Genomic DNA, 9852 nt, shown 5'->3' with positions numbered 1-9852 from the left:
GAACAAAATCACATAAAAAATAAAGAAATGGAAAAAAGAGATACCAGGATCATGCTATACCAAAAGAAATGTTATATAACAATATCAATATCAAGTGCATTGGCACAGATTCTGGAATAAAATCCCTTGAGTTTGAATTCTAGATGTTAGGTGTGTCACCTTGAACAAATTACTTAACCTCTCCGTGCTTCCATTGCCTTTTCACTCTGACCAACTGATTCTTACAAAGGTCAGTCACAACACATAGCAGTATGCAGGTGACCCTGGCCTGAGAAGAAGAATACCACAGCCTCTGGGCCAGAAGTCAGGCACACTTACCTGAGCCAGGCCAATTAGAACCTTCACCAGGATTATTTACAGGAAAGCCAGGACGAAGATCATCTTCCCTCTGGAGCTACTAAACATGCCAAAACTTAGGGGCGCCTGGGTGGCTCAGTGGGTTAAAGCCTTTGCCTTTGGTCCAGGTCATGATCCCAGGGTCCTGGGATTGAGCCCCTCATAGGGCTCTCTGCTCAGCGGAGAGCCTGCTTCCTCCTCTCTCTGCCTGCCTCTCTGCCTACTTGTGATCTCTGTCAAATAAATAAATAAAATCTTTAAACATGCCAAAACCTCACTCCACTCCCTACCTTTATGATACAAAGGAAGCTTTTGGAACTGAAGAGAGAATGTGGCCAGAATTTAGAGAAATGCTAAAATGAGAGCTGAAGAGAACAAGGAAGTCTAGTTAACACTGTTAAGAGTTTAGCTCTACCTTCCCATTAAGATGAGCCACAATTCATACTCTTTTTGGTTTCAGCTAGAAGCCAAGATTAAGCTACATTAAGAAGGATTTCATTTGCTTACAGAGAATAGTCCTTGTTCGCTCTATATTTCATGGTACAAACTGGTTGTAAACTATAGTTTTTAGCTCCAATAGACACAGTAATCTAATTCTTTCATATGTGTTTGAATTTTGAATGCCCCTTCTCTGAATTTGGAACATCCCCTGAAGCTCAAGGAATATGGACCAAAAGGGAGAAGTTGGACAGTTTTAATTAAATAATATGAAAATAGGTCACTGGCATTATCCCTGAACACAAAATCACATTAATCACTTAGCATTGTGCCTGGCACGTAATAGGTGTTCAATAAAGACTTATTCCCCCTGGTAAAAACTTAAATTTAATACCAAAAAGAAGTAGTCCCCATCTCCAAAACATGTACAAATGTCATTAGTCTCCTCAGTTTGAAACTTTAATATTTGAGTTTGATGATAGGAAAAATGGACATCTTTTCTGGTCTTCTTAAATTGAAGAGGCTATAAATTCTTTCTTCTTAATTTCAGAATTTGTCAGTATATGTGCCTGGCTTAATATTTTATGTAACTACTTTTCCACCGCAAGTTTATTTTACTATTTTTTTTAAATACACAACCTTTCAAATTTACTTAGAATCCTGTCACAGAGCATCATAAAGTTTGGATCATTTATAGAATATATTCAACTCCTTACTACAGTGCCCTATTAATACATAAAAAATATTCATGGACATACTGGACAGAGAGAGAGAAGGGGGGAGAAGAAAATAGTATGAAATAAATTTGAAATTGAGGACTTTGAAAAATACAATATTTATTTAAAAGTACACAATGAAAAAATGTTCCATGAGTGTGTTCCTCATAAGCTCTCTTTAAATTTCATCCCACCCCAAACAACAACGACATCTCAAAGAAGAAATCCTAAGACCAAAATTGGACTAGGAATCAGTAATTATATAATTTTACTCCTGAATCTGACATCAACTATTCAAAGGAATGATTTGGGATGCATTATATTCTGAACCTCATTTATTCATCTGATTTGGGATATCATAGTTTCTGTAGGTTAAAAAACAAAACAAGCAGATTCTTTATGAGAAGTCAGTGATTTTCATCAGGGCAAAAAACATGCAAAGAAGTTAGGTGAATAATTTCTTTCATCTTTCCAACTTCCTTGTGAGTGTTCTTCTGTTAGGTATTATTAGTAAATAACGGGCTTGCAGTTGTCACTCTTCCAAAGAATATTTTCATTTTGCTAGGAGGGTCAATCATTCGAAGGAACTGGTATCTAACCGTGGGACTTAGGGCCCTACCACTGGGAGACTTCAGGTAAATTAGGGGAATACGGGAGAGATGAAAAAAAGAAGAATCTAGGTTTATCCAGAGCTCATCCAACTGTAATTAAACATGAATTTTTAGTCAATGACAAATCATTATGAAACTTAAAATCTTGCTTGAGCTTTTCATTAATATCCCCAGCCTATTAACTTTTCCAGTTGGGAATTAGATTAGCTGGCTCTCCCCTCCCCCACTTTCTTTGAAGGAGGGCGGGGCTGTAAAAGGGAGGGGAAGAAAGGTTGTGGTTCTAGCGGGCAGGGCTGGATTTCAAAATCGCTCCTGTAACCGGGGGTTGAATATCCTTGCAGGTATTGGAGGCCATAGAGCTCCAGAAGATCCTCGTACATGGCTTGCTTAGCTTTTACTTTCATTCTGTGTTAAACAAAAAGTCATCTGAGGGCTATTTAATGCTCTGGTTTGTGTTTTCCAATACCAGATAAAAGTTAAACAGATGAACCATTTGGGGGGTAAGGATTGGGAAATCCACGGCTGCTAAAATGCTTTAAAGTTTCAAAATGGTTTTGTTTTTTTAAACCCATTTTCCATGTTCCAGCAGCTGTGGGTTTTCCCAGGGCTCCCCCTGTGGCTCAAAAGGGAGCTGCTTAATGCTTAACAGATGAGCCAATTGAGTTTTTAAATGCAAAATTAAACTTAAAGTGCACAAAGAGCACAGGGGAATCCACAGCCAAGAATAGCTGAAGGAGGAGAGTGAGGCGTATGCACTGGGCTGGGGAGACTCAGCCTTTTTGGAAGCATGCAACTGTCAGCAAGTGGGAGGAGGGTGCGGGCACATTTATCTTTTAATCAGTCTTCCCACAGGCTGCAAGTATACTCCATATTGCTAAGTTTTTCATGACTATTTTCCTTAGATTTATTTACATATGTTTACTCTTTTTTTTTTTTTTTTTTTTTGAGGATAGAAAAAGGGGAAACGAAATAGATGAATGGGCTCTGTGGATTACAAGGACAATTATATTCTGATCTCCATGAGGTTTGTTCTCCCAGGGACAGTGAGAGAATTGGGTCCCCTCAGCATTTTCCCCTCAGATCCTCAGGTGTTTTACGTTGTGGCCCAGACACTCAGCGAGAGATCATCCAGATTCTCAGAACATTCCGCTTTGAATGTGAGGAGCCAAAATAATTGTGGACTTTGGTTGGGACACACCTTGGTGAGTCACTGGATAAACTGATCATTCATCTAAATAGGTGGTCATGAGAAAACAATGCATTATGGTGTTTAAAAATAAGATTTAGCAACTTTTATAAAGTCTTCTCTGATTCAAGACGAATCATCCTTATGCTTTAAAAAAAAAAAAAAATCTCCATTTTACTTGTATAAGTACTTTAACTTAAGAGGCTCCCAACATCATCAGGCCTAAAATTCCATATGCAGACTCTCTTTCACTGAAGGTGATAAAATCATCCGTTGGATTCCAAATTGAGAAAATCTTTGGGGGAATTGATCTCATGATTTCAACATGAAATAAGAAATAAGTACCTTGGCATTCCAGAATAGAATACAGGGAATCCTAGTTGTGTAATGCATTTTAATTGCATTTGAGGAATATTTAAGATGATCTAAAAACATGCTGAGAAATGAATGACAAACCCTCTGTTGTTCAGATCTTGTATTCATACTTGGCTTTTAAGCTAGGAAAACTTGAAAATCCTCTAGTAGCTCACTTTTGGAAAAATCATTTTAAGAGATAGGAAACAAAAATCCTGTTATGCCAGCAGAAATTTCCCACTAGGATACCAAGAAAAGGGTACTAGAAAGTTTCAAATTCACATTTGATGTATCACCAAATTCAGAAATGACTAGTAAGTCACAAGATTAAATAAGCCTAAAAAATACACAAGTACATACACATATGTTTCTGTATGTACATGTACACATACATATGCACACACACATTTCTAACCTTATCTAAAGCTACCTGTTCAATTACAAACTACATTCCTTAGGCATCTTTATCTCTTTCAGACTTCCAAAGTCAAGTTTATTATTTAAGGTTTTGCGAGTTATCATGGCTCACCCTCAACCCCCAGCCAAAAAAAGAACAAAACAAATAAACCAAACCAAAACCAAAACCAAAACCAAACACACACACACACACACACACACACACACACACACACACACACGGAACAACAAACTATAAAAGAGATTATTATTACTTGGTCTTAACCTTTCTGATTATACTCGTCAACTCTTAATCCTTTAATGGAACAATTATTTTACCATAATCATTTAAAGTGTTGATTGTGAAATGGCAACTTCAAAAAGCAGAATGAGATGAATATTTCTACTCTGCATTTGGGAACAGTGTATTCAGAGACTTGTACCTCTTACGCAATCAAATTCACTTGAGTCATTGACTATATCCAGCCTTGTCACTTTGCCCGAAGGAAAGATACTGATGAGGTTGGGCTCCTGTGAAAGCAATCATATGGTTAATTGCTTTAGTGTGAACCTAGCCATTGTGATTAAAGCCTAGGACTCGTGTTTAGGTAGAGCAGGGTTTCCATGCTTCAAGGCACTCCTTGGCAGACCTAGTACTCTCCAGGCCTCGAGAATATGTGCTGAGGCAAGAGCTTATTTCCCAAAGGAGTTGCAGTGTTTGGGGGATCGTTCAATCATTAGACTATTCAAAGAAACCGGGTTAATTTGAATATGTAATCATTGGATCACATATTTATATATTTGCAACGTCTTTGAAAGGGTGATCATCAGAATGCAGATTTAGATAAAAAAGAACATATTTAAAACCTGACATATTCTGTGTTTGAATTTAATGTGAAGCTGTGCGCACCCCCAGAGCATCTCATACCTGTCATCTCATGATTATACATATCTGTATACTCCACGGGTGCACTTTTCATGTATGTAAATTAGAGAATCTACTTCTACTTTTTAATAAAATGGTAAGGCTTATCTTTTCAGAATTCCAAATTTAGTTCCCTCTCATAGAATTTGATTATCAACGATTCAATTACCAGTAATTATCAACACACCTGTAAATGTGGCCCAATTGTTGATAATCAAATACATGTACATGTAGGGATATATACACACATACATGTGCACATATATGTGAATAAATCTCTAGATAAACTTTAATGCATATAACATTTCAAAACTTTTGCTTCGTGCTTTTTTCTCTTTTTGTAAAATTAAATAGAACCCATATAATTATTCCTTCCCTCTCCAGTGAAATGTTGGCTTCAGAGTCCACTTTTTATAAAGAAATTCTAAATCGTTAAGCAAGTAGAATACTACCCCCCTTCTTTTAAATTACCCAACATGTTTTGGGGGCTTACACAAAAATGCACGCTAACATGCATTGATGCATAAAAGAACAGCTTTCCATGTTCTAGTAATTCAAATCCAGCGCCATTTTGAATAGATTTTTAATATACTCATGGGAGTCACACAAGGGTAATTGATGATGATTTCAAATTACTTCCATCTTATTTCTCTTAAAATCTGTCCCATAATCTGTTATCATGGGTGATAATATTCTGTTAATTATATAAAACAATGAAATTTTATTAATTTAACTATATTTTATTGCTCTTCTCTAACCTCATAAAATGACCCCTCTGTATATCAGGTATTTTAGAAACCCTACTTCCTCAGAAATAGATGCAAGTTTTAAGAGTTTAGGAAATATTAACCCAAAGGGGGAGCATATTATGATAGAGTCCTCATCATTTTGTATTGTTCTCCAAACAGTTGCTTTCATTTTCAGGGTGGATGTCTGAATGGCAATAGCGTATGCATCACGTGCTGAGACTGGGAGCATGCAAGCCACGTTTGGCATATAGATTCTGTGTAGGGGAAAAAATGTGACAAAAGCATGCTGCACCGAGCCCTTTATTGCTGACATGGAACTTTCCTCTTAGACCCATCTGACTCATTATTTTCTATCACAGCAAAAATTTCCGCATAGAAGAGTTAAATATTAAAATTGCATGGGAAGTAATAGAGAAACATTAACCTCTATTCCCCAACGCAAAAATCAAATATGCAAATATGAAAATGAGGGGACTCTGCTTCTTCCCCTTCTACAACTGATTAAATTGTCACTGCTGGAGATTACATGGGTTTTATTCCCTTTACAACCATATTCAATTGGACAGACAGAAAAATATATTGCCACAGACGAGACCCACCACCTGGGTACACTCTGCTTCCAGTTGCCTGCAGAGGCCTTGTCCAAAACTTTGCAGCTACCCCTTTGAAAAAAGAAAAGTATTAGATGTGATCATTGATGACAAACTGGCTGATCTCTAAAGTCCTCTCCAGCTTAGAGAATTTAGAAAGACAAAAACTCTCATGACCAGATATTAGCCTGCAGTTTACTTCTCAGGAAGAAAACCCTCACTAGCACACTCCCCTTCTCCCTAGATTCTAAACCACTGCATTCATCTGGCATGAGACCTTCATTTAAACAAACCCCAGCTATCAGAGGCTCTTCTCTTCCTGTGTTTGCAACTGATTTCCTAGCTGATCGATCAATTTACTTCCTTGCTTATCAGTTTTGACACTGAACAGACCCCCTCCCCTTTTGCACACTTGTCTCTTCTGGATGGAAATACTTGATTCTTGCAAAAAAAAAAAATTGGATGTAGAAACGGAAGAATTACCTTTGCTTCTCTCACGTCCTGACGCGGTTCCAATAGGGTTCTCACAGTCTGCTTGCATTTAATAGAAGTTAGTGCTCGGTGACTATGTCTCCTGGCTGTGTCACTCGGCACTGCAGGCTGAGCAGAGAGCTGCCTCCCGCTGCAGACGAGGGCCCTCAGTGTTAAGGGCACACAGAACTAGTTTGTTAATGAGATCCTAGAGATGTAGCCACAGGGACAAGAGGAATTAGCGACTAAAAAAAGGCGATAGGATGATGTTTTGAATTGGAGCATTTGGGCAAAAATCTAACAACAGCAAAAAACCCAACCCATCAAACAGACAAACACAGAAACCAGCCAGCAGATGCTTCATTGCAAGGACAAGTGAACAGGAACAAGTCTATTTGTCTGTAGATTTGTGGTAGACAGACGTGTGCTACTTGGCTATGGAAGGGAAGGAATTGATCCCCAAAGAATTTTTAGGTGTCCTTTTGTCTGGCTGGAAACTTCTCGTGGCTGTTGTCATTGCATCCACTCAGCAAGATGACACAGATTTTTAAACTAGATCAGATCTCTACTTTATCGATAGAACTACAATTTGGAAAAAAAAAAAAGTATCTTCTCTGATTGGGTGGATGAAAAAAACAAAACAAAACAGAGTTTTCATTTCTGGCATCCAAATGGGTAAATTTATAATGAAACCAAGTGATTTCTTTTTGCCTCAAACCTAGAATTCCATAGGCACTTAAAACATAGTCCCGTATATCATGCTTAAACATAGACTTCTGTTTTGAGAATTGGAAAAGCATTGCTTTCTAACATTGTGGATTCCCTTTTCTTAGACTAAACCTGCTCAATGCAGATATCTTTTACTGTCAAAATTAAAAGCAGAGCTGTGCATGTTTCACTGGCTGGAACATATGTACACGTCAACCATGCATTCTCAGTGTGTGCTGTTTTCCTGCCTTTCCCATGTTTCTTTGTTTTTCTTTTGTTTTCTTTTCAAGACTTCCCAGGGTTTTTGTTTTATCATATTGTTCTCTTTGTATTGTTCAGCTGCTCTTTGACAAAAGTTCCACATTTAATCTAATTTTCTTGTTTTTGTTTAATTTCCCCACAGCTTTACATTTCACCCCCCCACCCCTTTTTCTTCTTCCTCTGCTGGGACATGGTGCTTATTTGTGAAAACACAATTCCAAAAGTCAGACTAGTGCTATATGGACAAACTTTTCTATTGAGAGTCTTTAGCTTTTAATATTTTGGCTTTTGACATCTTTATTCTGTCAACCATTACTGGCCATTTTGAATCATCTTTTCATCTGTTGAACTGCCTTTGCTATGACTAATATCCTTCTTTTTCATTCTTCTCTCGGCATCTTCATTTCCCAGGCACCTCGTTATTACTAAAATGTGACCCCCATTTAGTCAACACTTAGTACAAGCCCTGTGTGCATTGCTTCATACATATTCCTTTGAACTCTTGCTAGAACCCTGAAATGTAGACATTCTCATCCCCATCCAGTACTGGGCCTGATGAAAGGTATCGCCTTCCGGCAACACAGTAACTGTGATAGCAAGTATTTGTTCCCAGAACTATTACACACCAAATCACCTTCTCTTTCAACTAAATCATACTGAAGCAAAACATCAAAAGTATGTTTTGAAATTCTGTTACAGATAGGGGAAAATACACTCACTTGTGAAACTTCATAAGTATATACTCACTTCATTATTTGTATGTACTTCTACCTGAAATGAATACATAGAAATTACTCCTTATGTCTTCTTTTTAACAGCATTAACATTAGTTTTACAAAACTAAATTTAGCAAAATTTAATTGCTTTAATTGATTTAAAGAAAGAAATTCTAAACTCAAGTTATTGTCTTTAACAACATTTTTAACTAAAACTAGGTCCAAATTTTCTTTGTACATAAACCAATTTACTAAAACGTGGTTGTAAATGTAAACAAATTGTGATGGCAAGTTCCTGTTAGTAAAATAACCAGGGAATGGTGATTCTAGAAGCATGAAGAGATCATGTTGTTGGCAAGCCCATAGAGTGATATTAGGCTTTCCAGTAATGACATCAGTGATCAAATATGTTTTTACAGTTGTCAAAGTAGTGGATCAGACATTTAATCCTGGCCTGCTTGCAGCTGCTTTTCTTCATCCTTCCCTCCCTGTATTACATTTGCCTTTGGAGAATAAAAATATTATGTGTTCCTTTATGTTCCTCATTCAGATTTAGAAACTCTCATACTTTCTACTATGATGATGACATGCAGGTGTCATTCTCTAAACAGGTCAGTTTGCAAGTTCCATAAACCCATTGTTTAATCATTACCACCTCCTTCATCTTATTCTTGCAATAATCCATGCACACACAGACATACACACACACGCACATGCACACATATTTACTTTTAATAAGCAGACACTTATATTTGATATTCCATTAGAAGCCTCTAAAATTGATCCAGAAGTTACATTTCTAGACTTTGGGCAAGAGCTTAACAAAATTCTCTTTGATGGACTGCAGTTGTGAAAGCTGTTCTTGTACTAAGCTGCAATTAATGTTTGTACCCAGTGTCTCCTAAGGAATTGCAGAAAGAACAAAGTTAGCAACTAGCAGACCCCAAATAGCTAGAGGGCTTTGACCACAAGGATAGGATAACAGTAATGCAGTGAGTAAGAAGAAAGACTGGGTAGTAAGGGAAATCTGACTTTGAATTTCAGTTCTATCTTTGCTACCTTTGCAGTTTAGGCAAGTCACTTTCTGAACCTCAGTTTCTTAATCTGTAAAATGGGGATAATAATGCCCACCTCCAAAAGCTACCAGAAAAACTGGAGTACCTGGATGGTTCCGTCAGTTAAACATCTGACTCTTGATCTCAGCTCAGGTCTTGGTCTTAGGATCATGAGTTCAAGCCCTGAAGTGGGCTCCATACTGGGCATGGAGCCTACTTATAAAAACAAAAACACGGAGGGCATTGGGAGATGGAGAGAAGTGAGTTGGTGGAAATCGAAGTGGGGAGACAAACCATGAGAGACTGAAGACAATATGGACTCTGAGAGAAAAAGTGAGGG

General features: G+C 37.6%; 1 long non-coding RNA gene across 1 annotated transcript; it reads right to left on the bottom strand.

The window, feature by feature from the left end:
• Positions 1-2090: 2090 nt before the first annotated feature.
• On the bottom strand, positions 2091-6907 carry LOC116864819. The gene is made up of 4 exons (XR_004382089.1): positions 6785-6907; positions 4481-4568; positions 3199-3332; positions 2091-2119 (listed from the first exon to the last, which is right to left on the bottom strand). It is a non-coding gene; the product is annotated as an uncharacterized LOC116864819 (long non-coding RNA).
• Between the last annotated feature and the right edge of the window lie 2945 nt (positions 6908-9852).

The sequence above is a fragment of the Lontra canadensis genome, unplaced genomic scaffold (assembly GCF_010015895.1).
Source record: "Lontra canadensis isolate GAN:19392208 unplaced genomic scaffold, GSC_riverotter_1.0 scaffold6, whole genome shotgun sequence".
Taxonomy (NCBI): domain Eukaryota; kingdom Metazoa; phylum Chordata; class Mammalia; order Carnivora; family Mustelidae; genus Lontra; species Lontra canadensis.
The sequence above is the reverse complement of the archived record's forward strand: the minus strand, read 5'-3'. Positions and strand labels throughout refer to the sequence as shown.